Here is a 16,289-nt window from a genome sequence, read left to right as displayed (position 1 = left end):
TTTGAACAGCCTTATCACGTTTATTAGAAAGCCAGGGTTTAGATAAAGCACGAGATTTTACGGCGGAGTGTGCAATAAACAATTCCATCTCTACAAGAATAATTTCACTGATACAATCTTAGCAAACATTGACATCAGATTTGAACAGTAATCTGGCCAAGCTAAAGAAATCTCACAGATCATCCCATTTGGCATTTTTGTAATGCCAAACAACACAAGGTTGAAAATGGCCAGAAGAGAAAGGCTCCGTCGAAGAAGAGGCCATCACCAAATTGTGATCTGAAGTGCTATAGGACCACTCACCACAACCATGTACTTAGGCCTGTCTCTTATTCTGGTTGTTAAATGAACTATCTGCGCCAGGTCATTAGTAATTGCAAAAGTCTCAGCACCTTAACCAGCTGGGTCAATGTGAAAAAAGGCCTTGACATTAGCTGGAGTTGTGAACATTAAAATCACCAAGGAAAATTACCTCTCTGTTAGGAAAGTTGGACTGGAGAAAGTCAAGTTTCAAAGGGTTCAGAGTAATTAGTGGAGTTGGGAGAATGAAAGAGGTATGAGATGAATGTGACAGAATGTGGTAGAGAGAGATTTTAAGCAGAAGACTGAAAAGAGTAGGTAGATTCCAAATTACTAAGTCAGTGACAAGGAATATAAGAATGGACATATGCACAAGTACCACCTTTGAAGTGAAAGGAATCAGATAGTGAATAATTTAGACAAATGATATGGCCAGTGGTTGAATCAACTGATAATTGGGATTCTGTCAGAAAAATCAAGTAGACACATATGATGCAAGAAAGCAAGCTTATGCAGCATCAGCCAAAAAAAAACCATTCATTTCACCCATCCATTCACTCCAAATGTTTTTCTAGTTCTGCCTTGAATTTCTTTCAGCTGTCAACTTCTATAACGACAGATGGAAGTTTGTTCCAGCAATAAAAGCCATCCGCTGGCTAAAGGCGAATTTCCACACATCTATTCTACAACTATCTTTCCTCAATTTGAATTATGTCCCCAAGTACACAGGGTTTGGAAGACTGTAATAGTAACCTATGCTGCCCGGGCCTGATTTCACAGAGTACCCATTATTAAGATGAAGGAAAAGCTAAACTCTATACAAAGAGCTATGTTACTGGCAACACATTGAATCTGCCATACAATTTTTTACAGCAGCTCTCTAAGTTATAGCAGGCATCCTCCCTCTTGACCTTTATGCAATCTGCAAGGAGCTCTGCTATTGAATTAAAAAAAGGTATTCCGGCAATGATCCTGGATATAGAACTCACTACTATCTACGGATATAATGCGGTAGAAATCTCGTTGTCTCAATAAACATTTCAATGTATGGCAGACCAGATGTGATACTCTACTATAGGGATGGTAACTTGGAGTTTTCTTCCGGGGGTAACCTTTGCAACCACTAAAAAGAACACCCAATGGTTCTCACTCAGCCTCGAATCTTCCTTTCTCATTACCAGACACGGTTCTCTAAATGAGAAACTGCATACACTAGGACTCATTGACACTCCCTACTGCTTTTGCAGAAAAAGTGAAAGCTGGAAACACTTGCTTCTGGAGTGTGCACATCACCACAACATCAGAAACCGTCTCCAGAATAAGATCCAGGACTTTTCCCAGTAGATCTGCATCAACTGATATGTAGCCAGAACCAGTCTGATTAAGGCCTTGGGCAGCATGATCCAATGTTGTTCTCATTTCAGTAATCTTGGCTCGCCTCAGTGCGAAGATTTCCTGTGCATACATAGTTAGTGCCCTGTAGGTGTTTTCATTGAGCAGCAGCGAGGACTCTTGATTACGTGGATTCCTTTGAATTGCGGTAACAAATTTAATTCTACTGTTGTCATAGGTAGGGCTCTCATACATGAGATGCCCCCAGGACTCTTCTTCTCCACAATGGCACGGAAGGTCTCATTCAATCTCCATAGCTGTAAGTTTCTGAAGGAAGGGGCCGTGACCAGTGATAATAAATAGTAGTAGTAGTAGTGGCATGTGATGCAAGAAAGCATGTGTATGAGCTTATGCAGCATCAGCCAAAAAAAAAAAAATCACACCATTCCCTCCAAATGCCTGTCCAGTTCCTCCTTAAATTTATTCAACCTATCAACTTCCACAACGACAGATGGAAGTTTGTTCCAGCAATTAACTACCCGCTGGCTAAAGGAAAATTTCCGCACATCTATTCTACATCTGTCTTTTCTTAATTTGAATTTATGCCCCCTTAGATTCGTAATCTGAACAAGTGGAAGGATCCCATCAGAATTCAGCGTGCTCAACCCATTCAAGGCCTTATATACCTCAATCAGATCACCGCGCAGGTGCCTAGTCTCCAGCCACTGCAATTTGCAGAACTTAAGCCTCTCTTGGTAAGAGGATCCCTTCATTCCCCTCACCAATCTAGTTGCCCTTCTCTGTACACGCTCAGGTAAATCTACATCCTTCCTAAAATGAGGCCTCCAGACCTGTACGCAGTACTCAAGCCGTGGCCTGACCATTGCCTTATACAGAGGGATAATCACCTCCTTTTCCCTGCTAGCAAAATTCCTATATATCATTGACAAAACCCCATGACCTGCCCTGGCAGCCTGTCTGCATTGCTCAGAAAACTTCATATCTGCCTGCACAATTACTCCCAGGTCTTTTTCATTTTCTACTGCCTTAAGTGTAGTACCACACAGTTGGTACGTTTCTCTGGGGTTACTTCTACCCATATGTAGTACTTTGCATTTGTCAAGGTTAAACTTCAGTTGTTACTTCTTAGCCCATCTGCCCAAATTATCTAGATCCTGTTGCAGTAGCACACTGCCATTACTGTCATTAACAACCCTGCCAACCTTTGTATCATCTGCAAACTTCGACATTAAGCCTGATATACCTTCATCAATATCATTGATAAATATACAAAACAACAGTGGACCTAACACCGAACCCTGTGGGACTCCACTAATAACATTAGTCCAAGAAGAGCAGCACCCATTGATTACCACCCTCTGTCTTCTCCCACTTAACCATCCTTTTATCCATTGTAGCAACTTACCCTTAATACCATTCTGCTCCAATTTGTACAATAGTCTTCCATGCGCAACAGTGTCAAAAGCTTTCCTGAAATCCAAATATATGATATCAAAATTGTTTTTTGTATCCAGTTCCTTTGTAACCACATCATAATATCCTATCAAATTTGTCATACAAGACTTTCCCTTAACAAACCCAGACTGTGTCTGAATTATTGCTGCAGTCTTGTCTAGATGATCCTGCAATGCATCTTTAACCAGCGACTCCATTATTTTACCCAGAACAGAAGTTAAACTAACTGGTCTGTAATTACCCGTGTCACCCTTCCATTACCCTTTGTGAATTGAGGTTACATTAGCACATCTCCAGTCCGTGGGAACCTCCCCTGAGTCCAAGGATGCTCTCATAATTATGGCTAAGGGTTTGCTTAGTTGCTTTGCCGCCTCCTTTAATATAACTGGATAGATCCCATCCACCCCAGGTGCTTTTCTTACGTTTAACTTCAACAATTTCTCTTCCACTTTGCTCTCAATTATTACAAGATCATTAAGCACCCTGCTACAATTTGATAACCTTCTGCCATTTTCAAACCTTAATAATTCCTCATGTGTGAATGTAGATGCAAAATACTCATTCAGTTTGTTTGCTATCTGAGCAGGATCATCAACAGTCGAACCATCAATGTCAAGTGGACCGATCAGATTCATCCCCTTTCTTTTAGAGTTTATATAAGTAAAGAAATCCTTGCTGTTTTTCTTAGCATCCTTTGCCAAGGATTTCTCGTAATCTGCCTTCGCCTGCCGAACCTCCTTTGTGACCTGATTACAGATTAACTTATATCTGCCATATGCTTCTGAGTCGCTTGATAATTTATATGCATCCCATGCATTTTTCTTCTCTGTTACGAGTCTCATTAGTTGATTTGACAACCATTTAGGCCTAAACCTTGAAAAATATTTCTTAATAGGTATGAACCTTTTAGTAGCTTCCACGATTAATTCCTTGAATGCTTCCCACTTAGAATTTACTGTTGGTAACATCGTCAGTTGATCCCACTGTACAGAATTTAAAAACTGTCGGAGACCACTGTACTCGCCTTTACGGAAGCAAAGACCCTTTCCTTTACCCCTGATAGTTGTTAAATCTTTAAGTAAATCCCACGTCAGTACACTGTGATCACTGCCACCTAGTGGTTCCTTTATCTGCAAATTCCTAATACATGAATGATCACTGCTGATAACCAGATCAAGAGTATTACTTTCTCTGGTTGCCTCTCGAACATGCTGCTGCAGAAAACAATCATCCAATAAATCCACAAAAATCTGACTAGTGTGTGAATGCCCAACCCACAAGTTCCAGTTAATATCTGGGAAGTTAAAATCCCCCATTATAAGACATTCCGATTTACTAGCCCACTCTATTTCTCTGTACAATTTTTCATTGTACTCATTCAAGTCATTAGGCCTATAACACACTCCTACTCTTATTTTTGCTTTTGCAGTGCTTATGTCACACCAAACTGACTCAACAGTCCACTGTTCATCTATATCAACTGGTTGCACTTCTTTTGATTTTATGTTTTTCTTTATTAACAGCATAACACCTCCTCCCTTCCTATCCTGTCTATTCTTTCTGTACACATTGTACTCCCCAAATTCCAGTTCGGCATTCCTTATATCTGTGTGACACCACGTCTCTGATATCCCAACAATATCCGCCTTTGATGTCTTGACCAACACTTCAAATTGAAATGTCATAGGCAGACCAGGCGAGAACCAAGGAGGGGGCTTTGGGTGAGTTTGGTTTATAGCTGGGAGGAATCGCCTCATGATGTCTCCTTTCTGCATGGTTTCCCAGCTCTGTTGCCATATCGCTTGTAGCTGTTGGGCGATTCTCCTCTTCTCTATCTTGGGGTCATTTGCAAGATCCAGCTGGAGATTTACTATTTCAGCTGGTGTTCCTTTCCTAAGGTGGTAATATAGGCCTCGCCTGACTACTTCTAGGTAGAGTGGCTGATATCCTGTTAGAACTTGCAAGACAGGGGTGCTAACAGTGCAGTACACCCTGCTAACTGATAGTAGCACGAACCTTTGAATTGTATCCAGCTTCTGTTTATTTTTTGCTAGTGTAGCTTGTCTGTACCAGATGGAAGCATTGAAGCAAACTATCGGGACATATACTGCTTTGTATATGAGGGTCAGAGCTTTGTGCTTTAGGCCCCAGTCGGCTCTGCTCATTCTCCCGATCATGGCAGCATACTCCCGGATTTTGGCGGCTAGATATTTTCATTTAGTACTTAGCTTAGTTCCCCCCCCCCCAAGGTCCAAGCCCAGGAATTCGTCCAAGGCAATAGACCAGAGGAATGGGCCAAGCACAGAGCCTGCGGACAGCCCTGGTGGATGAATCTGGTAACTGTCTGATATTTGTTAGTAACTCGTAATTTTTTGTTGGTTAGGTAAGAAAAAAAAACTGTTATATAGGTCAGTAGAAACATTCGATTGCCGAAGTCTCGAAAGTACGCTGGGCCACCACAGGTGGTCGAAAGCTCCAGCAAAGTCCACCAATATAGCAAGAGAGTTTTTTTTTTTTTTTTTTTTAATGAAAACCCCAAACACGAAAGGTATCAAAACCTATAGTACTTAGTACCGTGCATGGGTTGAAGGAGAAGTATGGGGAGGAGGGGGATGCCGGAAACTTTGCTCTAGAGACTAAACATGGGTTTCACCACTTCAAGCCTCCAATAAGCAAAGTGGAGTACTTGAAAGCTGAGTGCATTGCTTGGGTGATTAGATTGTTGATAGCGTCTTCAGTGTTGCAGGCTGTTTTAAAGCCATATTGTTTTTCTGATGCCTTATACAATGGGATAATCATCTCCTTATCCCTACCAGCAAAATTCCTGCACATCATACGAAAAAACTCATGAGCTGTCCTCGCAGCCTGTCCGCACAATTATCCCCAAGTAATTTTCATTTTCCACTATCCTGAATGATTTGAAATTAACACATCAACTATGTAGTACCACACAGTTGAAATGTTAATCTGGAACTACTGCTACCTATACGTAATACCTTGCATTTGTCAATGTTAAATTTCAACTGTCATTTCTCAGCCCATTTGCCTGTTTTAGATCATGTTGCAGTAGCTTACATGATTACTGTCTTTCACCACCTGCCAACTTTTGTATCACCTACAAGACATTTAAGCCATGTTATTGGCTTAAATGTCAATATCATTAATAAATATAGAAAATAACAATTGGCACAGTATTGAACCCCAGGAGTCTCTGCTAATAATATTATAAGCCCATGAAGAGCCCTATCCATTAACAACCCCCCCTCTCCCCACTTCCTTCCACTCAACCATCCCTTTATCCAGAGCAGTAACCTGCCCTCAATCTACACTGCTCCAATTTGTACAATAGTCCTTTATGTGAAATAGTATCAAAAGCTTTCCTGAAATCCAAGTACAGTCAGTCCTCGTATAACAAGTGTTTACACTACACGAATTCGATCATACACAATTTATAAATAGGGGAACGATATCTTAAATAACACGAACCGAATTCGCTTATGCACGATTTGCCTTTGTGTTTACAAGAAATGGCAGTCGAACGCAGAATCACCCCAACCGAATGCAACACGATAGGAATGAATAGAAGATTCTGAAAATGTATTAATGTTTTTTTTTTTTTTTAATCAGTGAAGGGGAAACACATTTCACCATAATAACGTAAAAACCAACACAATTCCAGCTATCGGTATAATTGCAAATGCAATTAGATCGAGTTTACTACCAGTTTATAACAGATTCCACTAGCAGAAACGCAACTGGAAATTGTTTTTATTGTTTTATGGTAGTAATCCCTAAAAATGTGCTTTAGTAAAATGTGAGGTGTTAATAGTATATCTCTGCCTTTACGGTGTTCTTTATTCAGTTGCTACACGCGCACAGCTTTGTTTATGTGTATCAAGCGTGCCTCCTCGTTATGTAATTGTGCTTTATTCCCTAAAAATGAGCTAAATACTTAAAAGGTATGAAAAGGAAGCATCCTGGTGAAGACACTGCAGATTCAGAGAGAAAGAGAAAAGCAATATCGATAAACAGAGGCGGACTGGATCAAAAATTCTTACCTGGGAAAATTTATAGTGGCCTCATTTTATGGTTTATGGTCAAAATCACAGTGGCCTCCGGCCCACCGGGGTTTCCCCTGGTAAGGCTTATGGCCAGTCCGCCTCTGTCGATAGAGAAAAAATATGAAATTGTGAAACCCCTTGAGCGAAATGAAAGACCATGTGATATTGCACATGCTACAGACCTAAATGAGGCAATGCCGAGAATTACCAAGAATGCAGAGAAAATAAAAACAACTTTCATAGCAGGAACAACTCAAAGTGTAATTAAAATCCATTAGATTAAGACACAAAGAATTGGAAGAGATGGAATGGCTGTCATCTGTTTTGATAGAAAAACCAAACAAAAAACAAGTTTGCTTACGATAGAAGCAAAAGCATTAGCAATATTTTATTATGTAATAGTCGTAATAAAATACGTAAGTATTTTATTACAATTTTATTTATTGTGTTTGGTAATGTTTTGGTTACAAATGTGTGTTCAAAATTTGGTGATCGGCACCTAACCCTATTTTTCCCATAGGGCCTGTTGTTTATATTGCACAATTTTGCATTGCATGAGGGTTTCTAGGAACACAACTATCGTGCTATACGAGGACTGACTGTATATGATATCAAAGTGATTTTTTTCCATGCTCCCTTGTTACTACATCATAGTATCCATTCAGATTTGTCAGAGAAGATTATCCCTTAACCAATCCATGCTGTGACGCCAGTATAATTGCATTCCTATCTAGATGGTCCTGGATTACCTCGTTAACCAGAGATTTCATTATTTTCATGGAACAGATATCAAGCTAACAGTTCTATAATTAATAATGTCACCTTTTGATTCCCCTTTGGGAATTGGTGATTTATTTGCACACCACCAGTCCATAGCGATCTCTCCTGAAAAGATACTCTCATAATTATGGCTAAGAGTTTGATTACCCCTTTGCTATCCATCCCAGGTGCCTTTTTTATGTTAAGCATAAAACACTCAACAATTTCTCCTCCATTTTTCTCATAGTTATCACAAATCATTTAGTTCCCTCTTAAGTTTAATGAACTTCTTGCACATTCCCCTCCCTAAAGGACTCATGCATGAATGTAGATGCAAAATATCTATTCAGTTTGTCTGCCACCTGAGCAGAATCATCAACATCAAGTGGATCAAGGTGATTTCACTCCTTCCTTGTACTGTTAATATAAGTAAAGAAGTCTTTGCTGCTTTTCTTTGCATTCTTTGCCAGAAACGTCTCTTAATCTGCCTTGGCATGCCTAAGATCTTTTGTGACATGATTTTAGACTAGTTTATATCTAAAATAGGTTTCTGTATCACTTGATAATTTATATGAATGCAATGCATTTTTCTTCTCTGTCACATCTCCTCAGTTCTTCTGACATCCATTTAGGTCTAAGCCTGGAATGTTATTTCTTAGTTTGTATGAAAAGCCTAATAGCTTTTAAAGTTACTTCCCTGAGTGCTTTCCATTAGAATTTAGAATTAGCTGTTGGAACATCATCAAATGATACCACTGTATAGAATTTAAAAACTGTCTGAGACCACTGTAGTCACCCTTATGAAAGCAAAAGCCCTTACCTTTACCCTTGATAATAGTTATGTCCTTAAATAAATCCCACACAAGCACACTGTGATCACTGCCACAACCTGGAGGGTCTTTTACGTGCAGGTTCTTAGAAGAATTGCAGCTAACAAACAGATTAAAGAGTATTGATTTCTTTTGTTACATCCCTAACATGCTGCTGTAGAAAACTGTTATCCAATAAATCTATAAAAGTCTTGCTTTTGTGTGAGGAAACAACTCCCAAATCCCATTCAATATCTGGAAAGTTAAAATTCCCCATTATAAGACATTGCAATTTATTGGCCTGTTTTTTTGTTTGTGGGCCTTATACCGCAAGGGCAACAAGTCCATAAAGCACCCAACTATGGTAAACTTCAATGCTGTTTTTATCAATTTGAATTATGGTTGAAGTTTATAGTGCATTATAGAGTTGTATCCATTTGAGAAAAGTAAAGATTTTGTCCAAGTGTGGTGTATCTGCTACTAGGAGATGAACAATACTCAGAGAGTTAATTGCTGAAAATGAGGTAAAGAGAGTTCATTGCTCATTGTTGCAATCAATGAGTACATGCTGGACAGTAAGATGGGTGTTTTAATTTATGCACTGTGGTGGGTCAGTGGCTGCAAGTAGATAAAGATGTGTCAAGTGTGTGCATCCTTCCGTAATCAGGCTAATACAACTTCTTCATGTCCGTTCTCATGTATACTGGATTTCCATGGTTTGAGATCTTTTTTTATACTGAGTAGCTTGTTATTGGGTTGATTCTGAGAGATGTGTTGCCATTGTTCAGGACATCATTTCTTTATAATGTACTTGTGGTCAGATGCAGATGTAGCAAAGGATTGGTCTATAGGAATGGTAGCAGTTTTGGTAGCTAGGTCAGCATGTTTGTTTCCAGCAATTCCTGCATGACCAGGGATTCAATGTTGTTTCTTCTGTTTAAATTAGTCAGAGTATTCCAGATCTGTCTAAGCAATGTATCATTTTTCACTTTCTGTTGTATAGCTTGGATAGGGCTAATGGGGTCTGTACATATAACAATGTGCAATATGATTTTTGAAAGTGTGTAATTTAAGGCTATGAATGAAAGGTTGCACAGTGGTATATGATATGTCCAAGGTGGGATTGTATGAGAAGTAGTAGACAATATCTTACTAAGGTAAAGTTGCCTGTCAGCCTGCAGTGAGCAAAGACGTATCCTGGTTGGTAGGTTTACAAAGCATATGGATATGCTTTGTAAAAATTTTCCCATTTAGGAGAGAAAAGGCCATTAAAAGTGGGGTGGTTTGGATGCCATTTAAGTTTTGCTGCATAGTTTAATAAAAGCATTTTTGTCTGTGTAGATGCAAGGAGGTTTCATGTGCTTCAGCACATATAAGCTTTGAACTGGTGTTGTATGGCATGCCCCCAGTGCAAGACGAAGAGCACTGTGGTGCACCGGATCAAGGACATGACCCACTCTATTTCTCTGTATAGGTGTTTGTTATACTCATCAGTCGTTAAATCTATAACACACTCCTACTTTCAATTTTGTTTTCCCAGTGCTTGTCACACCAAACTGACTCAACATTACACTGACTGCCAATGTTGACTGAATGCACTGTCTTAGATTTAATATGTTTCTTAACTAAGAGCATAATTACCCCCCCCCCACCATGTCTGTCCTTTCTGTATACATTGTACTTTTCATATTCAAATTATGCATTCCTTATGCCTGAGTCCACCATACCTCTGATATCCTCACAATGTCTGCATTTGATGACTTAAGTACTTCAAATTCATTAAATTTATTTACTATGCTCCTAGCATTAGTGTACATGCACCTTGTTCTTACTCTTAGTTACCATAGCACAGCCCACATATTTACTTGGGCTTTACTTTTCACGATGACCCACAGCAGAGCTTGAAATCACTGACACCAGGCTGCTGCATGTTCCAATAAAAGCAGTGTAAGAATCACTTATCTCTGCACCTGTGGCTCTAGTTAATTAGTCTGTGCATCCAACTCCCCCCAAGCTATCAGTATTCTGACCCACATAACACTGCCTCAATAGCATCAGAAAATATTCTTGTTCCTTTCTATTTAAGTGTATCACATCCTCGTAAAAACAGTCCATCCACTTAACAAGCACAGACCATACTGAGAAAAAACTGAGCCTTCCACAGTCATTCTAGGGCTAAATTGATTGATAAAGCTCTCAACATGTACTCCCTCCTTGATATAATGCCTGGGTAGGATTGCAAACACTTTCAATTTTAATCCTTACTCAACTTTTTACAACATGACTAACTTTCATTGTATATACAATTTCACACTGAGGCACCCTAAATGCAGAAGTTTTTAACTCTAAGGTCTAGCTGTGAGGCTGAAGTTTCTTTGAGTTTAAACCTCTAGGAAGGATTTTAAGTTTCAAATTCTTCAGGTTCTATTTTGTTAGAGCTTGATGAAGAAGACTACAAATACAAGTCTATTGAATTGGCAGAGGTTGGAGCAAGCTCTGAAATATGCTTGCTTGTTATTTCAATGAACAGAGAAAATCTGTCCTGTTGAATGGTCACTTTCCCTTATTCTAAGTTATGATAGTTTTGGGAGTATTCTTTGTATCACGAACATGTCTTCACATTTTATCCATTTTAGATTACTATTAATTTCACAGATTTCATGGTTCTTCAGATAAAAATATTGACATTACTATTGGGAAATGATGAAAAATTTACTCAGCACAATACAATAAAAGTTTTTTATCCACTTTATTTGCACATTTCTTCTAATAATTTGAGCAAATATTCTTTATATTAATTCAAAAATACTGCTTCTGCAACATATTTGGAAGTTCATTCCAACAATTGATTACTCCCTGCCTGAATGCGAATTTCCACAACATTCTTTTTCCAATTTAAATTTATACTCCTCTACTGGCACTCCTCTACTTACATACAACTCGTAGATGCATACAAAACACAAAACTTCTCAAAATTAATAAAAATATTGTATATCGAAAATATCAACAGTTTTGAACCACATATGCAAATTACCAAATCAACTGATGTGCACAATGGACCCCTGCTTCACGATATTAATCCGTTCCAGAGACAATATTGTATCATGAAAATATCGTAATGTGAACCCAATAACACACTGTTTTTTTGGTAATTCATTCCAAGACTTTGGAAAATGAAATTTTCTCTATATAACTAAGTCATTTATCTCTTTAAAAGGTCATATTTACAATGGAAATTGTATTAGTTTTATATAAATTTATGTCAAACAAGCACAATACAAAAATCACTTTTAAGTAAAGGATGTAAACAGAAAACATGCGGCCAACATGTTTACAAATGTTGCTACTGGCTGAGAGGAAGGACTACATGGTCTGGTTGGACCACATAATCCTTCCTCTTTATGATGGGCTTATGATTGTCTCTGGAAGGAGGACTACCAGACCATGTGTCTGATAGTCCTCCTTCCGGAGACAATCATATGCCCATTGTAAAGTGAAATAAGTAGGTGCCGGTTAATATAATCACTAGAATCAACTGCTTTATAGAATTAAAAAAAAACAATTCAAATCATTAAAATACACTACACTTTCATTCATATATTAGGTTATAAGTATAAGAATCAGTTTTGAACACCTTTGTGATATTTTTCTAAGGCACATTTCTGAAGCACATTTTTGGGTTACTACCATAGAACAATAAAAACAACTTTCAGTTTCCAGTTTATTGGGCTTTTCTGTTAGTGCAATTTATTATAAAAGGGTAGTAAACTCAATCTTATTGCATTTGCGATAATACTGATAGCTGGAATTCTGTGAGTTTTACATTATTATGGTGAAATGTGTTTTCCCCTTGCACTTTAATTACATAAAAAATAAATAAATTTTCAGAATCTCTTCGTTCCTATTTTTTAAGCTTCGTAAACTTGTTACTCAGTATCTCACTAGTGTACATCATGTTAGTTGCAATTTGTGCATGCCATGTTCTTTGTTATTGATTGCTTATCTTTTTTACTGATATGAATCTTAAAATGCTGTAAACAATACTGTACATACGGCCTGGTGAAGTTTGTTGGGGGTTATAAATTCGTTGAGTTGTACTTACTATACTGTACATGTATTTAGTATCTACAAGACTGAAGTTGGACTTATGTACATGAAAAAAAAAAAAAAAAAAAAAAAAACCAATTAAGTACATAAGTCGAGGAGTACCTGTACACTGCAATTAAGTCACCATGTATATGCCCATTTTTCATATAATAAATAAATAAACTAAAAAAATAAATAAATTACCTATTTGACTCCCTCCTCACACAAGTCTGACCAGATGATTTTTGAATTTTCTCAGGCTGTCAGCTTCAGCCACCCATGGAGATAATTTACTCTAGGAATTAATAACTTTCTGGCTAAAAGAACACTTCCTGCAATCTGGTCTAAACCTCCCTGCCATAATTTGAATTTATGGCTGCTACTTCTGGAATCATTTATAACAGTGAAAACTTCACTCCATTTTGCTTTCACCTATCATAGCCTTATAAATCTCAATCAAGTCTCCTACAAGATGGGCACACAAGTTTCCCAAGCTCTGTAGCTGATATATTCTAAGTCTTTCCTCAGAGAGATTGCCTTTTGCCAATCTCACCAGGCAAGCTGCCCATCTTGGACCCTTTCAAGAAGCTGAATGTCTTTTTCTAGTGCAGTCTCCATACTTAGACACAGGATCACAAGTGCAATCTCACACATGCCTTATGCAGTGGGATTATGATCTCCCTATCTCTACAAGCATATGTTCAATAATTCATCAATGGGACACAATGGTTTCCCTTTCCACCTGCCTATACCAGTTGGAGAACTTCATGTCTGACTGTCCCAAATCACTTTCTTCAGTTATTTTTATTTGGACCCACCAACTGTGTAAGTTACAAGGAGCGGTACAAAAGTAATGCCTCCTATTTGTTTCCTCAGAAAATTGAATTCCTACAACTATGCCTTTTACATCAATTAATCCTCAATCATTAATAAACACACTGTTATTTTTCCTCAAAGTCACCATTTTTTATGCACTTCTGCCATCTCAGTCAGACACTATTCCAATCCTGTAAAAGTCCTTATTCTTGCTTCGGAGGGCTTTACGAACACTGTGCTTGAGCTGGTCGTCATTCACAAAATGGGTTCCACAGAGTATATCCTTCAGTGGGGCAAAGAAGTGATAGTCAGAAGGTGCAAGATCCAAATTATGAGAAGGTGGGGAAGACAGTGCACCCCAGTTTTGCAATGGCCTCCATCGTGTGTAGACTGTATGGGGTTGTGAGTTCTCATTAAGGTTTTTTTCTGGTCGAACTCTACGGATGCAGCCTTTCAACTTTAATGTTTCCACATATCAATCTATGTTGGTTGTAGTACCACGGTCCAAGAAGTCCACAAGCAAGACCTCATATTTGTCCCAAAACACTGTCGCTCTCCATGATTTTACTGACAGAAGGCTGTCTTTTGAACTTCTTCTTGCATGGTGAATTTCGACAATGCCACTCCATTGACTGTCTTCATTTCAGGATCATAATGCTGGACCCAGGTTTCATCACCTGTAACTATGCACGAAAGAAAAACCTCTCCTTCACTCTCGTAGTGCTGGAGAAGTTCTGTACAGATGACTTTCTGGACTTCTTTGTGCTCATGTGTCAGCATTTTCGGGACCCACCAGATACAAACCTTGTTGTAGCCTAGTTCCTTCATGAGATATAAGCAGGTTTCCTTATATCTACTGCATCACAACACACAAATTCAAGCTCTTTGATTAGTACATCAATTTAGCCCTTGTTGTTTGTTGTCACTGACGTTATTGGCTGGCCACTTCGGGGCTAGTCAACAATGTCATTTTCCCCACTCTTAAGGGGTCTTACCCAACGTCTAACTGTACTCACATCTACAGTATTGTCACCATAAACATTTTTGAGATGCATATAGATTTTGATAGGCATCACTTCTTCCTTGGTAAGAAATTCAATCACCACTTTTTGCTTGATGTATATTTGTAACACCACCATTTTGAACTGTCCGATCACTGGGCCACTCAGTACGGTAAAATTAGAGACCTCTAGTGACCACTCAGTATGGTGAAACTAGAGACCTCTAGTGACCACTCAGTGACACATGAAATGACCTACGGCACCACACTTGAAAGCAAAAAATTAGGAGGCATTACTTGCATACCAGTCATCGTATTTTGGGTTGCTATTCCAAAAGCGTAAGTCATTGCATTTTGAGGCAGACACCACTTTTCCGACCATTTCTGAAGTTGTCCTGAAGAAGGTGTGCTTGGTGCTGATCATTGACTAGTTTACCAATATTGATATCATCTGAAAAATTTGACATCACATTCCTTTCCTCTATCCCATTTTTCAAATGTCATTCAATAAAATAAAAAACAAGACTGGTCCGGGTATTGATTCTCAGACCCCCACCTCTTACATTAGCTCAGTCTGAAGATAACCATTAATCACTACTTTCTGCCTCTAGTCTTGAAGCCATCCTGTGTTGCATCTAAGGAAAAAATTTATAAAAACCACCTTTCTTGGTAAGAATATCCTTTTGTTCCCCCCCCTCCCCCAAGTTAATCTCACTGTTCTTTCCTAAACCCTTTCAACAAATCTACATGCTTCCTCAAAGGAGGTTTACCAAATTCAGGGCAAAGGAGGTTTGCAGTATTCCAGACGTGGCCAAGTCATTGCTTTATACAGTGGATTAATCACCTTTGTCCTTGTTGTTAAACTTTGTTTATTCACAGAATCCCATGAGCAGTTCTAGTAGCCTGTCTGCACATTTGTATCAATACCAATACCAGTACCATACCAATCAATAGTGATTGGTATGGTTTATAAACAACAAATTATTTATTTATAAACTTTGTACACAAAAATTTTGAAATCTTGAATAAACTCATAAGTGTAATGTTTATAATAGGAAATATCCTAATTAAAAAATGAGGATATTTCCTATTATAAATATATACATATATATGTGTGTATATATATATATATATATATATATACATATACACATGGCATTTCAAAATTATGTATACATACTTTAAAAATTTATATTTAATGAATGATATGCACCAATTTAATTATCTTAAACTCATTTTGTAGCTTAAAATAGACAATTTTTTTACAATAATTTAATTTTTGTTTTATTTTATAGATACCACTAAAATGATGGAAAGTACCCAATTAAGTTTTGAAGAAAGAAAGGCAATTATAAAATGGTATTGTAAATATGAAAATGACAATTTCAATAAGAAAGTATGCTTGGAAATCACGATATGGAACAAAATGTCAACACATTTAACAATTACTCATTTGTGGGATGATTTGAGGAGCATGGAACCATTCAGAATATCATTAACTTAGTACATGGCAGGAAGAGGACATCAAGAAGTAATGAAAATGTTGACGATAGATGCTGCTTATGCATTAATGCTGATGGAGGGCATTTTGAACAATTAAAGTAAAGTTCTATTGTAGTAAAAAAAATTAAATGTTTTGTCTTCAAAGTA

The 16,289-nt window shown here is 38.0% G+C and overlaps 1 protein-coding gene across 7 annotated transcripts in view; it reads right to left on the bottom strand.

Moving 5' to 3' along the window:
* scrib (scribble planar cell polarity protein) overlaps positions 1-16,289 on the bottom strand; it is a 1,177,936-nt gene that overhangs the window by 413,710 nt on the left and 747,937 nt on the right. The gene's annotated exons all lie outside the window — the stretch shown is intronic.

This window comes from Mastigoproctus giganteus, chromosome 12 (assembly GCF_048544385.1).
Source record: "Mastigoproctus giganteus isolate SK-2022 chromosome 12, ASM4854438v1, whole genome shotgun sequence".
In the NCBI taxonomy this organism is placed as follows: domain Eukaryota; kingdom Metazoa; phylum Arthropoda; class Arachnida; order Uropygi; family Thelyphonidae; genus Mastigoproctus; species Mastigoproctus giganteus.
The sequence above is the reverse complement of the archived record's forward strand: the minus strand, read 5'-3'. Positions and strand labels throughout refer to the sequence as shown.